The sequence below is a fragment of the Canis aureus genome, chromosome 1 (genome assembly GCF_053574225.1).
Source record: "Canis aureus isolate CA01 chromosome 1, VMU_Caureus_v.1.0, whole genome shotgun sequence".
In the NCBI taxonomy this organism is placed as follows: domain Eukaryota; kingdom Metazoa; phylum Chordata; class Mammalia; order Carnivora; family Canidae; genus Canis; species Canis aureus.
Window position 1 is genome coordinate 79,389,718 of NC_135611.1, and position 20,015 is coordinate 79,409,732.

General features: G+C 35.8%; 1 long non-coding RNA gene across 5 annotated transcripts in view; it reads left to right on the forward strand.

Annotated features, from left to right (window-relative positions):
- LOC144318735 (uncharacterized) overlaps positions 1-19,788 on the forward strand; it is a 32,311-nt gene extending 12,523 nt beyond the window's left edge. For 3 of the 5 annotated variants that reach the window (XR_013384785.1, XR_013384780.1, XR_013384782.1), the window contains 5 exons: positions 14,893-15,171; positions 15,572-15,786; positions 18,046-18,283; positions 18,702-18,809; positions 19,174-19,785. This is a non-coding gene — a long non-coding RNA (uncharacterized LOC144318735). Of the gene's footprint in view, positions 1-14,892; positions 15,172-15,571; positions 15,787-18,045; positions 18,284-18,701; positions 18,810-19,173 lie in introns of all 5 variants that reach the window. The other 2 variants (XR_013384781.1, XR_013384783.1) reach the window with 2 other exon arrangements.
- Positions 19,789-20,015: the final 227 nt, after the last annotated feature.

Genomic DNA, 20,015 nt, shown 5'->3' on the forward strand with positions numbered 1-20,015 from the left:
AATCAATTTTTGAGCCTCTGTCAGTTGAGCATTTCACACCAAAATTCATAGAAACACAGAGATCATTTGATCTACAAACACATGTAACTCCCTAGAACCTATCTTCCTAGCAGTTGACTTTAAACTCAATCTGAATACCAGGGATTTGCTCACCACTTCTGTAAGATAGCTTACATTCATGAACAAACATTAGTTATGCCTAACTCTCAATACCTAGATGTCAGCTCCTATCAATCTGAATTGAACACACTCTACTCTTTTGATTTTTAAGGTGAGAGATATCTTGGTACTGTAGGTAGCACTCCATGTGGATAACTGGGGTCATGACCTACCTTCTAAATTTATAATCAAATGTAAATACTTGAGATGAGAGAAAATTCTGATGTAGGACTTTTTTAACCTTCATAAATTTAATTTACTAAAACTTATTGTTAAATATTGTCCTTTAAAACTTCAGAAATGAAAACTTTGCTTTTATAATAGATGGCATACATAAGATCTGTGACTTATCCCAAATCACAAGATTTGAACCAAAATTTGGGCTCAATATTACCATTCTGATACTTACTTCTCATTAAAGTAGGAAAAATGTCATAAAATAAAACTGTAATTATGTTCATGTATAGAGTACCCTAAAGATCAAGTTTAAGAAAAGATTTAATAAATCTGGTGAACTATTTTACTGCTTAAATTTGTTATTCGGCTCCTTGGTAGTTGACCCAAATGGTACGAGGAATTATATCAATAATCAGTGTAAGTTGTATTTTTTCCTCATTTTTCAATCTTTTTTGTACTTGTAGACTTAAGACTGCATAACATAATGCAAAAGGTATCACTTTGGAGAGTTTTCATCACATAGCCTTTTGCTCCCAAGAAGTGGTTATTTCATTTTAATAGTGGTTTGTGTGTGTGTGTGTGTGTATCTCATGCCTGAAATGAATTTTCAAGACTCAATGCCTTTATGCTAAGTATTTAGCACTCCAAAAACTACTGCTTCTGGAAGTGTGTATAGGCCAGAAATGAAGTGTTTTATTTTTACAATGAGATGCAGATTTCCTATTAAAAACTAAAGCTTTCATTTCCAATGTTATAAAGGACAGTATTTGAGTTTTGGTGAATTAATTTAGGAAGCTAAAGTAGTCCCGTATAAGAATTTTCTGTAGTCTATGTATTTACATTTACAGCTACATTATTATTAATGTCCAATACTTGACTCTGGGTATTTGGGTCAAATAAATATTGGTAGCTGATATTTAAGTGATTAATTTTTGTTGCACTATTTTCTTTTTCTTTTTTTTTTTTTTTGTTGCACTATTTTCAATTAAGTTTGGTTTCATGGCTATTTACACCATCTCAGGTATTGATTATCAAAATATATTGGTATTCTTTTTTCACTTGTCTGAATGTCTCAATAACACTTTTTAAAAGATTCCCTTTCTTCCTTAAAGCAAAAAAACAGGATGGACACATAATAAGAGTAAGGAGATATTTCAGGGTAGAAAAAGATGTGAAGAATTGTTTCTATCTATCATCCAGCTTTGAATAGCATTTTAAAATCTACTCACTGAGTGTACAGTGTAGGGCACTGTGGGACTGGAGTCTTCAGTATTTCCCTCATAGTAGATAGTAAGCTGCATCCATCATCTTCATTAACCATTGTGCACTTATCACTGAGCTCAATGCTTAGCATCTAACAGGTGATCAAAAATTAATGAAGTATAAATGGTAGGAATTCCTTTACCTCTTGGCCACTTCTCTTCTGTAACATTATGACCCTTCTCCCAATATTGTACTTAAGCCGAGTAGGCAATCTTCCTAAGCACTTTAAATGGCCAAGAAAACCACTAATGTCCCAAACTATAATTATTCATCTGAAATTCTTTTATGCTTCATTCACTTAGCTAAAAATGTCATTCTTCTTAAAGTGCTAAACAACAAAAAATATATAAACCCCAAGAGTCAATAACAGTTGAAGTCATTTTAAATGATTTACACTTAATGACAAATGCGTATCAGATTTTTTTTTTCCAGTGGCATTTAGTTGGAAGAGGGATTCTTTCTGTGGGTCTCTGGATATCTGAAGTAGATTGAGAAAAACACAAGTCAGTAAGATGACTTTAGATGAGTGAGGAAATAACAAGGAAACTTCTGCTTCCCTCACACTATTGCCTGTGGGTGACATAATACTAAAAGTGTAGAGATGGGGGCACCTGGGTGGCTCACTCAGTTAAGTGGCTGTCTTCAGCTAAGGTCATGATCTCAGGATCCTGGGATTGAGGCCCACATCCCTGCTCCACAGGGAGCCTGCTCTTCCTTCTCCGTCTGCCTGTCACTCCCCCTGCTTGTGTTCAATCTCTCTGTCAAATAAATAAATAAATAAAATCTTAAAAAAAATAAATAAATGCATAGAGATGAGCTGGTTATCAACAGCACTTATGTGTAAAGAAAATGAGAGTCACAGATGTGAACTACATTTTATCAGTGCTCTTGAAGTTATTTACCTGCATTGAATTTGTATGGTGGAGGTCTGCCTTTAAGGACATCACGTCGATAACTTGAAATTGGCCGTGGTGGGGACATTTACACCACAGAAATCGACAAACACAATTGTGACTTCATTTTGACAATGGATCAGTTGCTGAACATTTACCAGCACATCAGTGGATTGATGCTTTGCCAAGGTCCAATGAGGGTTATCTGATCCTAAGTTACTGTCAGTCACTGTGTCAGAAGAGGAGGAAATTAATTACAACGTGAATACAGTACCCACGGCATAGCAGGATGTAACAATATGTTGTGTCTATGAAGAGTGGGTCATGATCTTTTGGAAACACTCCTTGGAAGGGATCTTGCTAGACTGATCAAAGAGCATTGGCAGGGATGATCTTTGCAATTGAAGATCAAGTCTCTCCCACTTTTCCTGGTTCAGTAGAAGCCTCAGATTTTTCTCCACACTAAGGACAGGTCTTCCCCAGTACTGGGTGATACTGAACATTTGCCAATCTTGGTGATTTGTATCTGGATCCAAAATAAATTTTATTTATAGAAAAAACCTTGAAATTTATGACATTATTTGAACCCCTAGTTTTGTGTAATGATTCATACTTGTTATATCATGGGGAAAAATATGCTTCATGAGAAAAAATAAATGTAGTAGTTGTATAGCAAGGGACTTTGATTATGAATTATAATTGTTTCTAAATTTCATACAGGCCATTTATCTGAAATATTTATATTGTCAGAGAACAGATAGAGGATGACTGACACTTTGAAAGGATATAACTGATTCTAGAAACCATGTTTTATTATTTCAATCCCCCTTCTATCTCTGAGGCTTAAAGATGATTTTACATGTGACATTGGGAGGAAAATTTGTGAAGTTGGTGGACTGGGGCATATGATCCTTCTCAAGATCCTCAAAATCATACTACCTCAGAGACACTCGGAGGATGGCTGAGATATTATAGTTAGTTAGGGTAGCTATAAACTAATAAAATTATTACACTAAAGTTATTGGGAACTTGTTGGTACCCACTGATTAGTGAGTGAGTAATGAGGAAAATTATCCTATCTATTGTATCCAATCAGGAAATCCAATCAGGAAAACAAAATTATTTTACATGCTGAAATAAAGAGATTGAGTGCAGGAAATTGGTTACACAGGTCCTGAAAGAGTTATGAGACCAGACAAGGGATGTCGAGACAATCCAGATATTATTACAACAGGAAGCTCCTACCCTCTTATCCTGAAGGGTCAGACAGAGCAGGTGATACTGCAAAAGCCCAGAGTTCAGGATCACCTGGCTGACAGGTTTTTCAAGATCTAGAGACCCAGTGTCATTACACTACTGCTAGAGACACCATCAAGACAGAGATAGAGGGAGACAGAAAAATATTGCCTTTTCTCTTCCTTCTGCTCCTTAGGCTCACACCAGGGATTCTCATTAAACCTAAACATGAGCCAGTTAACAGTGAACCCCTGGGTATATGGCTTCCAGAGGTCTGCAGAACAAGAAAAGGGAAAGGAATAGATCTTAGGGAGAACAAGCACAGGACTAACATATCCACAAAATCCAAAATATCTATACCTATATCTGGATGGATGAATGGATTCATGTATATATAGGTAGATTTCACAGATTTCCTCCAATGTCCATTAATGTTACATAAGGAAAAAAGGAAATTTTTCTCTTGCCCAAGTATATTATCTGAATGAGCATTTAATTACTTACTGAATTAGTAAGTTTATACACTCCTAATTATTTCCACTATTCAATTGTTGTTTAGCTTCCTAAATGAGCACCATTTTGCCCAAAGAGCCTATTACCGATCCACGAGACTTATCTTCCATTATTCTAAAGCTCTCTATCTATATTCACACTGTGAGAAGTACTACAAAATGGGAAATGGGAAATTGGATTGGTTGGATGGTTAACCCACTCTTTTCACTTTGCCTTCTTTCAGATATGCTGAGAAACATGAAATGGCCAAAAAGCAAAAAGGAGACAAAAGAATAAGAGTGCTTTACAAACTGAACAAACTGTGCTGAATAACTGAGAGCTGACTCTTTGTAAAGTGCTCTCATTATCCCTCATGTTATCCTTGTATCCTCCCCCGGACCAGCTTGCTGTAACTCAATATTATTATTGCTATCTTTGCCATATCCTTATTCAGTCAGCACAAAAACCAGAAAATGTCTAATATTAGCCAAGACTTGGTTTTATCCTTCTTAAAGTTACTTCTGTTTTATGCAGATCTTTTTTATAAAGCGATTCATAGAGTCTTCTTTGGTATCATAAACTTAAACTAAGGAAACTACCTTTCCTTCTTTCTTGACACATTATTTCATGAAGAACGTGTCCTGTTGCTTTACACAGTTCCTTTAAAAAAAAAAAAGCCATCTGTTTTGCTTGTTTCCCATGTGTTGTCTGTATACTACTGTTAAACACTTCTAGCACACACATTGTTCTTAAAATTGGCAACTCAAAAACATAAACAAGCCTTATAGTATTCAAATAACCCTTAAACTATTTTTAAAAACATTGCTTTAAAAGTTAGAGTATTACAAAAAAAATCAAAAGAATTAGGCACACTGCCCCATCAGATTCTCTAACTTTTACCCAAATAGAATTTACACCTAATTCTGGTTCAGGAGTAAGTAAAAAACAAGTCAACTTCAAAGGTGATCATAGATGACAATGTCTCTTCTCAATGTGCCTGCTTTGGAGCCATATTTCTGCTGACCACTCAGAAATTTCCTCATGAGTGTTTTATGATATATTGGAGACAGAAATAAGGGCTTTTAGTGCTGGAAGGGATGGCCGGTGGTCTGTGATTCAATTCACATATGCTTTCTGCACCAGACCCTTTAAGATCATCATTGAGTTAGTCTTAGAATTTTGAAGCTGTAGATTTCAGAGTACATTACAATATGTCAATATTACTATTCTCCTGCTCTGACATTCTCCGCTGATTGACAGATGAAGGAGAAGGAAAGGCAGTCACCATTAACAGGGTGAATGAAACTGGAATATTAAAATTCAGAATTATTTGAGTGACTGAATTGTCTGGCAGACTGTACTCCAGGTAAGGGTGGGGAAAGATGAATTCTGCACATGACACCATGTCGTATTTATACAGGCCTACTAGGACAATTGTTTGCCTTGAATTGTTTTCTTCATTCATTTCAGGCAGACAGTTGTGTTGACTGATTTTTCTCTTTGATGTATGGAATGATTGTTTGACTGAATTTACCATTTAATTTCCACTAATGCACTGTAAAAACAATACATTAGTCAAATTAGATTGGCAGGTATGAAGAGTTTACCCCAGCACTAGAGAGAAATGTAATAATATTGCCTTCTATAGATTCATGAGCCATATATGTTCTGGGTTTTGGGGAATTGTTTCAAGTTTAGCTATTTTGCCACAAGCCTTGGTTTTAGTTTCCATAATGTAGGGTCACCAATTCCATAGTAAAAATAAGATCTGTGAAGTGCAGATAAAAATAATTTTGTGTGAATCTGAGAAGTACATAACAGAATCAGAAAAAAAAATGATTGTGAGACAAATTTGACTGAGTTTCTTGCTTATCAGGATGTGTTGCTGTGTTAAACTTTTGAGTATTCTGGAAATTCATTAGGAACAAATATTTCACATATATTCTAGAATATGTTCTTCATTTACAATTTCATTCTTCCAGTATTTAGAGTTACTATGAAAGGCCATTTTTTCATGTCCCATCCCATAACTCGCTGCTCTTATTGAACATTTGGGAATTGGTGATATTGGTAGGAAAGAGAGACAGTTTTTGAGTACTTGATTGTTATCCAATAATGCTGATTTTATGAGTGTTTTCCTCAGTGGTTTACTAATTTATCATGGCAAAGATAGTTAGATACTACTTTTGGAAATGAAAAAGGTCTTTAGAAATTTTCCATATTCTGTTTCCTTGAGGTATTTTCAACTTAGGTAGGCAAGGCAAGACACTGAGAAGGTAAAAAAAAGCTAGCTGAAGTCAAAGCAAAGATATACTGGAGAGATAAAACTCAAGTGCAGAGCCCACTGAGAAAGAGTGTATCAATGGAAAACTAAAGATAGGAGTTGGAACCATTGAAAATCTGTGTGTATGTGTATGTGTGTTAGGATGGTTGATGAAACAGATCTAAAATGAACTTTACAGAAAAGGAGAATTAGTATCAAGTTTGTTCAATGATTAGGATGATCTGCCCCTCCTCTCCCTATTTGAGAACAGGAAATTCTCTCCAGAGGAAAATAATACTGTCCAGATTCTCTACAATGTTCCATATCCCAAGTCTGGTATTCATCAAAAAGCTGTCAAGAGTGCCCAGAAAAGAACGAGAATTAAAAATAACAACAATAACTAAAATAGCCAAATTAAAGAATGAGCCCAAATGTCCATTGACTGATGAATATATATATATATATATATATATATATATATATATATATATAATAAAAAGAATGAAATCTTGCCAATTGCAACAATGTGGTTGAAGTAGAGAGTATCATGCTAAGCGAAATAAGTCAATCAGAGAAAGACAAATACCATGTGATTTCACTAATATATGGAATTTTAAAAACAAAACAAATGATCACATGGGAAAAAAAAAAGAGAGGCAAATGAAGAAACTGACTCTTAACTATAGAGAATAAACTTATGGTTACCAGAGGGGAATTGGGTAGGGGGATTGGTTAAATAGGTAATGCGAATTAAGGAGCGCCTTTGTTGTGATGAGCACCAGGTGTTGTACAGAAGTGTTTAATCACTATATTGTGCACCTAAAATTAATATTACACTGTATATTAACTAACTGCAATTCAAATAAAACAATAAAATAGCAACAAAGTCAGAAACATCAATGACCTAGATATTAAGCTTTATACATATATTTTTTTAAGATTTTATTTATTCATGAGAGACACAGAGAGAGAGAGAGAAAGAGAGAGAGGCAGAAACAGGCAGAGGGAGAAGCAGGCTCCTTGCAGGGAGCCCAATATGGGACTCCATCCCAGGACTCCAGGATCAGGCCCTGAGCCGAAGGCAGGTGCTTAACCACTGAGCCACCCAGGCATCCCAGCTTCATACATATTTTAATAAATATGATCAAGTTCAAGAAAAGAGACAGCAAGGTGGAGAATTTAACAGAAATAGAAACTGTGAAATGTTTGCAGTTGAAATGATACAATTAAAAAGCAACTGTTATTAAAATTAAAACTCAGTAGTAGAGTGGTTAAGAGTGAAGAGAGATTAGTGAACTGAAGATAGAGTAGTTAAAATATTAAGACTGAAGCAGGTAAACATAAAAAATAAAAAGTACAGAAGACAGCATCGGAAACATATGGAGCATAGTAAACATTTTTATCATATGTGTAATTAGAGTCTAATAAAAAAGGAGAAAGAGTGGGGAGAAAGCAATATTTTAGAAATAACAGCTGAGTTTTCCAAAACTAAAAAGAATATATCAAGCCAGAAATTCAGTAAGCACTACAAAACAGTAACAAGAATAAATACAAAGAAAACCATTCCTAGGACCATCACAGTGTAATTCATAAATAGCAAAGAAAAATAGAAAATCTTCAAGTAGCCAGAGGAAAAAAAGAGATAATACTTTCAAAGGAGCAACAATAAGATTAAGATTACAGGTTATTTCTCAACAAAAATGATGGATACTAGAAAATAATGGAATAACATTTTTAAGTACTGAAAAGAAAATACCTGGCAGTCTAGAATTCTAGAGACAGAGAAATGTTATTTGAAAGGAAAGATGAAATGAGAAAATTTTCAGACAAACAAAATCTAAATACCCAAAGAACAAATATTATTGAAACAGAGAAAAACAATTCCATGACATTTACAGAAGATAAGAATCATTATAAAGAAAGACAAAGACAGAAAGTTAACAGAGGGAAAATTATATCATGATAATAAGAAATAAAATTGAAGAAGTCATTCTAATGTTAAAGTAGGCTCAAAAGCAAAGAGTATCACGGGAGATGAGGCAGGATAATGAAAACCAAGTGTTAATTTATAAGGAACATATGATAAATCTAAACTTTAATGCAATATATGAGAAGACATTCCAAAAAATCAAGAAGAACTAGAGAAATCTAAATCTTTATAGTAGTATCATAGAACAACAACAACAAAAATCAGTGAATTATAGGGAAATGAAATATCATCATTAAAAATGTGACCTAAAATTTACATTAAGCACTGCACAGACACAGAACCTAGATGTTTTAGGTGCACAGGGCACATTTATAAAAACTGGCTATAATCTGGTTATAAAGCAAGCCTCAACACATGTCAGAATTTGAATGTATTAAAAGTATTTTTTTAAAGATTTTATTTATTTATTCATGAGAGATACACAGAGAGAGAGAGAGAGGCAGAGACACAGGCAGAGTGAGAAGCAGGCTCCAAGCAGGGAACCCAACGTGGAACTCGATCCCAGGACTCCAGGATCACGCCCTGGGCCAAAGGCAGGCACTAAACCGCTGAGCCACCCAGGGATCCCCTAAAAGTATTTTTTTAAAGAGAAAACAAAACAAGAAACATAAAAATATAGAACCAATATTTCTCCAAATATTTGGATGTTAAAAACACTTCTAATCAATACACAGTTCAAGGATAAAGTCACAACAGAATTAGAATTTTATTAATTGAATTATAATGAAAATATTTCATATCAAAACCTACAGATTGCAAATAAAGTGGTTACAGAGAAATTTAAGTATTAAAATTTATATTAGAAGAAAAGAAGAATTGTAAATCAATAAATATACATCAAAGTATTTTTTAAAAAAGTAGCAACTTAAGCCCAAAATTTAGAAAAAGGAAATAGAGTAGAACTTAATAAGATGGAGAATAAACATGTAATAGAGAATATAAAAAAGCTAATAATTTTTCAAAAGATAAATATGATCAAAAAATCTCTCACAATATAAAGAAAAATGGGAACATTATTACAGTTCCTACCAAAATTAAAAATATAAAAGGATATTTTTAAAAAAATATTATTTATTTATTCATGAGAGAGAGAGAGAGGCAGAGACAAGGCAGAGGGAGAAGCAGGCTCCATGCAGGGAGCCCGATGTGGGACTCCATCCCGGTCTCCAGGATCAGGCCCTGGGCTGAAGGCGGTGCTAAACTGCTGGGCTACTGGGGCTGCCCAAAAATATAAAAGGATATTACCCAGTTTTAAATTAATAAATTTAATAATTAATAATTTTCAAATCACTTGAATAAAATAATATACCTAAAAGTCATGAGATATATAAAGGATAATTTTAAGCTATTACTGAATTTGGATTTTTAATTTAAAATGTCTTTAAAGGGACGCCTGGGTGGCTCAGTTGGTTAACCACCTGCCTTCTCGTCAGGTCATGATCCTCGGGTCTTGGGATCAAACCCCACATCAGGCTCCCTGCTCAGCGGGAAGTCTGCTTCTCCTTCTGCCTGCCATTCTCCCTGCTTCTGTTCTCTCTCCCTGTCAAATATATAAAATCTTTTAAAAAATAAAATAAAATGAAATAAAATGACTTTAAAAAAAATAACCTTTCCAGAACTGTATGGATTCACCAATAAATTCTTCCAAATATTAAGAAAATAACAATCTTGGAAAAATTATTCCAGAGAAATGGAAGAAGGAATATTTTTCCAACTCTTTTTATTAAGCTACCATGAACTTGACACCAAAAATGGACAATAAAATTAAATGAAAGAAAACATATAAAAATAATAAAACGTCTAAGTAAAATAAGGTTTGTTTCTGAAATAAACAAGAATGATTTAATATTAAAAATTCTATCAATAAAATACAACGCATCAACAAATAAAAAAGAATTATCTCCACAAATGCAGAAAATGTTTGATAATCTGATAAAATTCAACCTTAAAATATTATTTAAAACTCTGACAGAAAAATAGAAAGGTGAGAACTTTCTTAATCTAGTAAAGAGTATCTACATACAAATCATATAGCAAAATTTTAAGATTAAAATAATAAAGGCTTTGCTCCAAGATAGGAAATAATAAAAGGATAGATAGAAGAATCCTACCTTCTATTATGTGGGAGAACTAGAAAGAAAGGAATATAAAAGGCATCATAATTGGGGGGAACAGTTTTTATTCTTTATCAGTGCTAAACTTATATAAAGAAAATCCCTTCTAAATTTACAGATAAACTAATTAATTTTATAAGATAATTTCACAAGTATACAGGATAAAAAGACAATATAGAAAACTATAGTTAAAATTAATTATAATTATCTCTATACCAGAAATAAACAATTAGAAAACAGAAATATTTAAACATATCAGTTCTAATACAATCCCAAATTACCTAATACCATATAAATGAATCTATAAATATCATGAGCAATACTCAAAGAAGAGAAGTACCAACCATTATTGTGGAAGTTAAAGAAAATGGAAATAAATGGAAATACACATTCTTTTTTTTTTTTTAAGATTTTATTTATTTATTCATGAGAGACAGAGAGAGAGAGAGGCAGAGACACAGGCAGAGAGAGAAGCAGGCTCCATGCAGGGAGCCTGATGTGGGACTCGATCCCAGGTCTCCAGGATCATGCCCTGGGCTGAAGGCAGTGCTAAACCGCTGAGCCCCCCGGGCTGCCCAGAAATATACATTCTTGTTCAGGAGTTGGAATGCTACTTATTTTGAAGATATCAATCCTCTACAAATTACTTATACTCATTGTAATCCAAGAAGGAATTCAAACCAGGTTTCATTATGGGTAACCAGTTAATGGTGATGAAGATGCTAAAATGTATATGGAAATGTAAAGGATCAAAAATAGACATGGTAACTTGAAGAAGATTTTAAAAGTTATTGGACTTGTATTACTAGGTTGTAACACTTACTATCAAGTGACTGTAATTAAGACACTGAAGTTTAGGTATACCAATAGACAAGTAAATGAATGGAACAATAGAGAGGGCTCAGAAATACATTAAATACATTTGGTTATTTGACTTATGGCAGGTGGCACTCAGTGCAGGGAGGAGAAGATTGTGTTTGTAATGAGGCATGCAGGGGCAATCATATGTCCACATGGAAAGACAATGAATCTTGATCCTCGATACATAAAAAAATAAGTCTAGAAAGTTGTAGATTTACATGTAAACAGTAAGATAATAAACTTCTAGAAGATAACCTATGACGTTAAGGTTAGCATCCACTGTACTGTACCCAGTGGTGGAGGCAGGGCAGACCTAAGAAGTGCAGGAGGCCAGAAACAGGCAAAGACAGAAGAGAGTTTCCAAATGAGGCCAGCAGAGACCCAATGAATATCAAGACCAGGAGCAGTCTCCAAGGAAGAGCTTTTAGGACAGAAAGGGATGGAGAAATTATACTGTATTTAAGAGCTAGCACCATAATTCCTCTTAGGGATGCCTTATGTTGCTGGAGAAAAAATAAAAAGTGCTTGATGTAGAAGGTGAACATCTTCATTAAATCCTAGTGGAATCGTGGCACCAGGACCACGTATGAAGTAGAACATGGAGATCTCATGGGTGATCCAGCAAAGGCGAGGGTGAGAAACAGAGACATGAGGGAAGGGAAGGACAGAAGTTAAATTAAATTGTGCAGACTGGTGATGTTGCAGACCAAAGTCCACGTTGGTCCCCCACCTACAGACCTTAAATAAAAGCCACCATGTTCCTAAATCTTTTAGGTATCTAGAATTGCTCTTCAGAACTGAAAGTGGGGTCAGGTTTCCTGGCTGGATTGCTACAGTGCAAAATAGAAGCAGAGTGTTAACAAGCAGGTCTCTATCTGACGGGGGAGGCTTTGAGGCTGCCAGGCGCTCACTGGGCACAAGCAGGACAGAAAGGCTTGAATCTTGAGCACACCGAAGCTCCAGGAGGCCTTTCGGGAGTTAAGTCCCATCATGGATATTGTACCTTCACTGACCCCCTTTTATACTCTACCCAACTCTCCCCACTCATGCTGGAGCTCGAAGGGGTTCAATGAGCAAGCACTTCCTGCTGTTCCAGAAACCTGACGTGTAGTTGGGGACTTTGGGGGAAAGTCTGCCTTCCCTCTACCAACTTCTGTTTTCTGATCTCTTGATTCCAGGCTAGTCTGCTCAAACTGCCTTTGGCATTTCTGCCAAGAATCTACCCCCAAAATTCCTCCCGGGACCTTCCGAACTCTTTCCTGGGACAGAAAGAGGAGGAGAATTAATGAAGGCAGTTTTTGTTTCTAGAAGGAAAGTTGATCATGTGACTTCATAGTATTCATCTCCTCGACCGTTCACTATTTTCTTAGCTTAATCATCGTTCGGTATGCAGCCTGGACCCCAGCTCAAGGAGGATTTTGAACACGGTCCTGATCTCAGCATGAAGGTCTCCACTCTCCACTCTCCACTCTCTCTCCTTACCCATCCTTATCCCCTGACTCACAGTCTTTCTGGATCTGTAGGGAAGGCAAGCACTTCACAGAACCTCTGCTACAGAACCAAACATATTGAAATGACTTTTTATGAAGATATTGAAACAACCAAGAAGGCGTACGTGAGGATTGTTTCTCCCGAGGGCTCAATTACTTAGAGGGCCTGCAGAAAATCATGATTGATAAATCTCACCTTGCTTTCCTTGGCAATAGTTGATCACACTGTGATGAAAACAAGTTAGAGAATGGGAAAATAATATTCAGACTTCAACCAAATAATGAAAATTCAGGGACTGTCTTTGACTTTTGCAAGGTGAGAGAAGATCTCACATCTTGATTGTATGGCAGGAATCCCTTTTAAAACCAAGCCAGTCTGTGGGATATATTTAAAAATCAACCTTTTCAAATACAGCCATAACCCCCACAATATTTTCTTGATTTCTCTGGGGGCAGATAAACTGTCACATTGCAGAGTGGTGCCCTGTATATGAAAGTGATAAAGATAATTTGGAAGCACAGCAGTGGCTAAATATATGGATCCAGCAGCTGTTCGTTGAAATGTTTTCTGCTATTAAATTCATTGCATAAAAATTTAAATGTCCAAATTCAGGCACATAGTTCCTGCCAACCATCAGAAGCTTCAACCTTGTTAACAGCCTAGTATGTACTGTTAAATCCTACCTTGTCAGTTCCAGAAACTACTGGCTTTCTTTAATGCCTCATTATTCTTTCCTTTGTGTCTTTCTGCTTTTCTTTAAAAAACATAATTACATGACCTTGGGGAACTTAGATTATGTCCTTGGGCCTCGGGTGCCTTCTTTGTGAATGTCTAGGTGTGTCTTTAGTATTGCCCAATAGAATTTACTATGAATAATGAACATGTACATATCCATACTATCTCACCCAGCATCCACGAGCCACATGTGGCTAATAAACACTTTTGAAATATAGTTAGTGTCACTGAGGAAGTGAATTTTTAAGTTTATTTTAGAATTCATTGAATTACAAATAGCCCCATGTGACTAGTGTCCACTTCATTTGCCAGTGCAGATCTGGTCATTTTTTTAAGGCCACTCTGCCCTCTAAAACTCTACTGTTCATTAGCTAACCTAAATATTTTTGCCCCTTGACAAGCAGAAAATAATTTATGCTTGGCTTAAAATTATCTTTCAAGAACTTTGTCAGTTTGGGAACATTATATTCTTAATACTTTATTTGCTCTATGAATCTTTAATAATACTGGAGTTTCTTGCCCTTGGTACCACCTTTGTGATTATGGGAAATAATGTGGATGATCAAGGATCATTGAAGAGATCATGAAGAGACACCTCCTTCTGGATTTAATTTCATTAGGAGGATGTTCAGAATGCCAAATGCTAAATTGCTTAGAATAAAGCCCATACCTTTTTTGTGCTGTGTTGTTTCCTAATATGGCTAGAAAAACGTTGGTAGTTATGTCTTAAAAAATAATCTTTAAATCAGCACATCTATTTTTGAAGCTGATTTGGCTGTCCAAGCCTTATATAGCACTTTACCATCTCACTAATATTTCACTTAGTAAACAAATGCAGTTGCCATGATTGCTCTAGGTTCATGTTCTTTGAAGTTAGGAATTATTTATATCACAGCCTCTATACATAGCACAATCTCCCTTGCTAATTCAGATTATATTTTAAAATATAAGATAACATTTAACATTTATTATGATGATCAGAAACATCTAACAAACCAACCAGAACACAAAAATAAGCTCTTTTTTTTCTTTTTCTTTTCTTTTCTTTCTTTTTTTTTTTTTTTTTGTAAGCCAAGGAAAACTTGAGAGAAATTTCTAGTGCAAAACCACATCTCTAATAATTACTGTTGTATTTAAAATGCATATATGTTAAATTTATTTTAAAATATCTTCTTAAAAAATAAAAATAAATAAAAATAAAATATCTTCTTATCACAGACTTTCAGGTTATATCCAAAGTTATATCAGAAGTTAAAAATAATCATATGGTCTGACCACCTGGATCACACATGGAAAGTAATTAGAAAGGGAAGAACTTCATCTCTGATATTATACTGGATCAACTGAATCACAATAGAAGCTACTACGTTATTGGAGACAGTCAGCAAGTTGCAGTGTTTCTCTAGAACAATCATACCTGAAGAAATATGTATAAACCAGCATACATTCACCAATAGATAGGAATTCTTCAATTTGGCTGTGTTACTGAACAATGAGGTATTGTACATTAGAAGAATTTTTAAAAAGTAACTACAAATTAAAGAAAGGATATCTTAAGTATCACCTTCAGTAAATTTTTCTAAAATTAAGAAATGTGTCCATTTTTGTTTTTGATAACCAAGATCATGATTTAAGCAATATTTGTATTGATAATGTCTTGGAAACAAGACAGATGTACCTATTAAAACTGAAGATGACATAATGCCAGCAGAGATAACTGATGGAAGAGCAAAGATAAATCTGAAAATGAAAACAAATCATGATTAAAAAAGCAATCATTAAGTGTAAAATTCTGAAATTTCTGTATTCAGTTTCAAACAGAAACCCCACAAATACAGATTCCAGCATCATTGACTCTCTCCCTTGTTTCTTTTCCTCTCCTTTTCTTTTACCCCAGATTGTGTTTCAGAAAATGTTTTGAGCTGCTTACAAGACCAATTCTACTACCTACTTACTCATGCAAATTTCACAATATATCCATGAGACAGTATTGAGGTAAAATATAATTCATCACACTGAGATCGGTTGTTAAAATAGAATAAGAAACCAACTTATACAGAGAGTAGCTGTCAGATGCTAACATTCTACTGATTTTCTCTCCACTTCTAAGAGGTAAATCTTATTTCCCAAGATCATTTTTTGTGGGTACTTTATTCCAGGCTGTTCCATTTCTGCCATCCTCAACCCCTAACATATATTTGGTACTTTGTATGATCCTAGTTATTCATTTATTAAATAATTAACCAGGGGCGCCTGGGTGGCTCAGTCACTTAAACATCTGCCTCCAGCTCAGGTCATGATCCTGGGGCCCTGGGATGAGCCCTGTGGGGCTCTCTGCTCAGTGGGGAGGCTGCTTTTCCCTCTGCCTCTGCCTCTCCCCCACTGCTCATGCATGCCCTCTCTCTCTTTCTCTCTCTCTCTCAGATACATAAATAAAAATCTTTTTAAAAATTAACAATTAACCATACTACTGTTAGAATTAAGTCCAGAGCAAAATAAAAATATCACACTTGCTTGGAGGGTTTAGCAGCTCTGCCACCACATAGAGGGCGTGGATATAAAGAGACTGCACTGGACTTGCCCTTGTCCCAATTCCCTCCCAAGAAGTATCTGAGATGAACCTGAATTCTGAATGAGTCAGAATGACCTGCTTTCTCAGGCTGGCTGGAATTCATTGCTCAGGCCCCTGGGCTCAGGGACACTTTCCAAAGATGGGGTGGCTGCCTCTGTCTGCTGCAGAAACCCAGGGCCTCAGTGGGCCCGCTGTCTGTCTCCAGTCTCACGCTAAAGGCCACATGTCAGCTCTCCGAGAACATTAATTATCCACGTTTTGGTTTCTGAACTGCTCCGACTGAGTCCTCACAGCCTCTTGCTCTCTTCGTTTGAAGCCTGACCTTCAACCTATATCCCTGATCAGACAGGTCCCCTTCCTACTTAGGCTTCAGGTGCTTGAGCCATAAAATAATACATTTGTCCTTGATTCTGAACTCTTTCTAAAGCTCTAAAATGCAGTGGCTTCTTAAAAGTACTGTGTTTTGCTTATTCCCAGTTTTGAGAGAATTAAAACCAGAGTTACTCTAAAAGGTAAGTAAGTTACATTAGATGAGTAAAGGGTGTTTTTTGAGGTAGATTCACAGGGAAGGAAGATGACTTCGCATGTTTCAAGACCCTCATAATCCATTCTCCTGGGATGGCAGGAACGGGAACAGAGTTAATAAAATCCTAAATGATTCTGACAAATTCAATTAGCCGAGCTGTAGCTGATTAGTCAATATTTGAATAAAGCCACACAGACAGCGACTCCCAAGTTTTCCTTTATTTTTTTAAGACGTGATCCCAGTGAACGGACTCCCATGCTCAGTAACTCCCTGTTCAACGATTCAGTCCCTAAAAACAGTTACTGTTGCTGGCAGAAGAAATATTGCTTGTCACTCCTAATTGATGTTTAGCTATCAAGTACATTTGAAATAAATTTATTACTTTGCCTGATCTCAGTTTAATACATTCCAAAGGGGGAGACATGCACAAGAATTTATAGAGTCTCAGTTCTCCACACTAAAGCGTGCGATAAATTACAACATTATTTGGCCATGAAATTAACAAGCCATAGAAACCACACCATTAGCAAGGTATACAGTGGTAAACAGCAGGCGATGATCACGATATAAAACAAAATAGATGGTGTTTTAGGCGTAGCTGCCAAGAAAGACATAATTAAGTGTATTCTTCTGCAGCTTTAGCAGGTAAGCTCTTTGAGGGCAATTGCTATGAATTCTACATGCCTGTCAGGATACGATGGCCCAGTTTCTACGTCCTTCATGTGCAGACTCTGAGAAAGTGTTCCTATGGGTAAACTCAGACCTTTTCTCAAGGTAGAGGTCGATCAATGTATAGTACGTTCTGGACAGCAAAATTCCACACTGCTTCTGCCCTTCACACTGCTTCCAATCATCCTACAACTTAGTGCCATTTCAACAGATGCAGGGTAGAGTATGGCGCATAACAAGAAGTTAGGGAGAGAGGGAGGGAAGGAAGGAGGGACAAAGCAAAAAGTTGTGTAAGGAGCACTTCAACGTTTATATAAAGAATGGATCCAAAACTAACTGGAGTACCCTCAATTATTAGCATATGCCACAGAAACTTAACTGAAAACAGTAAGCTAAGCTCAGAAAGAGTCTTTGGTTTTTCACATTACTGCACACACACATACACACACACACACATCCATATTAAATAATCTCTATATTTTTATCCAATGAGGGAGTACTGTTTTGTGAGTCCCATCTGTGTTCTATCAGAGGGAATGTAAAGGTCAGATGACTCAAGTTTAGTAGAAAAATTAGCTCTCAGGTGAATAACTGCTTCTTGCAGGTGGTGACCCTTTGAATTTTCCAGAAATGTTTCCAAAAAAACAAACTAGAGGACGAAGACCATTGCCTTTAGGAGTTTTATATTAACAAGGTTTCTGTAGGAAGAATATCCTTCTGGGTTATCAACACAATAATGACAAACAGGTTGATTTATGCAGAGAAAATTATACAACAACAACCACATCACCTGCATTCTACTGACCGTCTTTGTGGCTTCAATCTCATACTTCTTAGGAAAGGTAAATATGGAGCTAAGAATAGACATTGACAGTGGGAGAGGCTCAGATGGACTTATATAGATGCCCTCAGAGAAGATCACCCACCCAAGGCTAAAGTTCTGCTTAAAAACATCCCCAAATGAGTAAATCTCAAAAACCATATACTGAGCAAATGAATCTAGCTACAAGAGGGCACCTACTATATTATTCAATTTCCACAAAATTCTAGACTGGACAAAATTAATCTAATGATAGAAAACAAATCAGTGGCTGCCTGGGGTGAGAGGTGGGGTGATGTTTGCAAAAGGCTAAGAGGAGACTTTCTAGGATATTAGAATTGTTATCTGTCTTTATAAGTGTAATGGTTACACACATGTATATTATATGTTAAAACTCACTGAACTTTGGACTAAAAATATATGTATTTTATTATGTGTAGATGACAGTTCATTATGGTTGATTCAAACTAAAACAAAGCCAAATGGAAATCTCTCAAGACCTCAAAGAAAATGTGTTGTTTCCTCCAGGGTACCAGACTGGAAATGAGGTACTGGTTTTTTCTCTTCTTAGATACCCCTAGAATTGATTATTTAGACTATTTTAAAATGCTAGAGTTCCCTATCCGGAAAACTCACCATCATTACCTTGAAGTTTTTCTTTGCCTCATCTCCCAACACAGTGAAGTTAAGTTTAGTAAAGAAAAACCGGCCTTTCCATCATCACATGTGCTTCACAAAGCTATTATTTATAGGATAAATTTTGGCTACAGTTTAAAAAAATCTAGCATCTTGGAATTTACAAACCTTAACAGTTAAACTATTGTCTCTACTAGAATTTAGGAGAAGTTATTTTGAAAATGAAAAGCTGAGATTTGACATTTTTGTTTTCTGTGGTTCTTTCTTCCCCTGCAGGAGAAATGATAGATATGAACGAGTAAGAATGAGAAACACAGATGGAAAATAAAAACATTACCTTGCTGCATTTGCATAGTTATAATTTATATGAGCCCCCTTTAAACAATGATCTCATATCAGAATCAACAGAATACAATCTCCATGAAGGCCAGGATATTTGTCTCTTTGTTTTGTGAATATTGTTTTTCACCAATGAATCTCCATGCCTTGAACAGTGGCTGGCAAGAGAAAATAACGCATAAATGTTTGTTGAATGATTAAATTAATAAGTTCTGGTGGTCAGTAAACATTTCAAAATGTCCTTGTGCTGTGCTTTCTGCAACAGAGCTTGGAAGGGACTCATCAAGGTACTTGTAGTCAATGATCATTGTAATCACTATGTCTTTTGTCTGAAATGGTCCTACTACTAATGCATTGTTTTCTCTACTTCATGGTTATTTCCGATAGAAAAGCCATCACTTTTAACAGATTGTAATACAAACACGTCATGGATATGCTTCTTGGCGATTCTTTTAATATTATAATGGCCGATTTCTCATGCCTTCTCACCTTAATTTAAACCAGGCTTCTCACTAATGGCCTCACATTCCCTCCTCACTCCGTTGTGGGCCTCTTCTCTAACTACCACCTCACTCTGAAACCAAAGGAAGAATCAACGCCTTCCTGCTCTTTATGATACCTCCAGGTCATTATTATATTGTGACTGCCCTGAAGAATAGCCAAACAATTGTTATATCAGAGCCATCTGCCAGTTGTAGCTCTAAAAATTAATTAAGGTACAGCATCTGTCAAAAATATATTGGTTTAAACCTATGGCAACATAGCAGTCTGAAGCCATT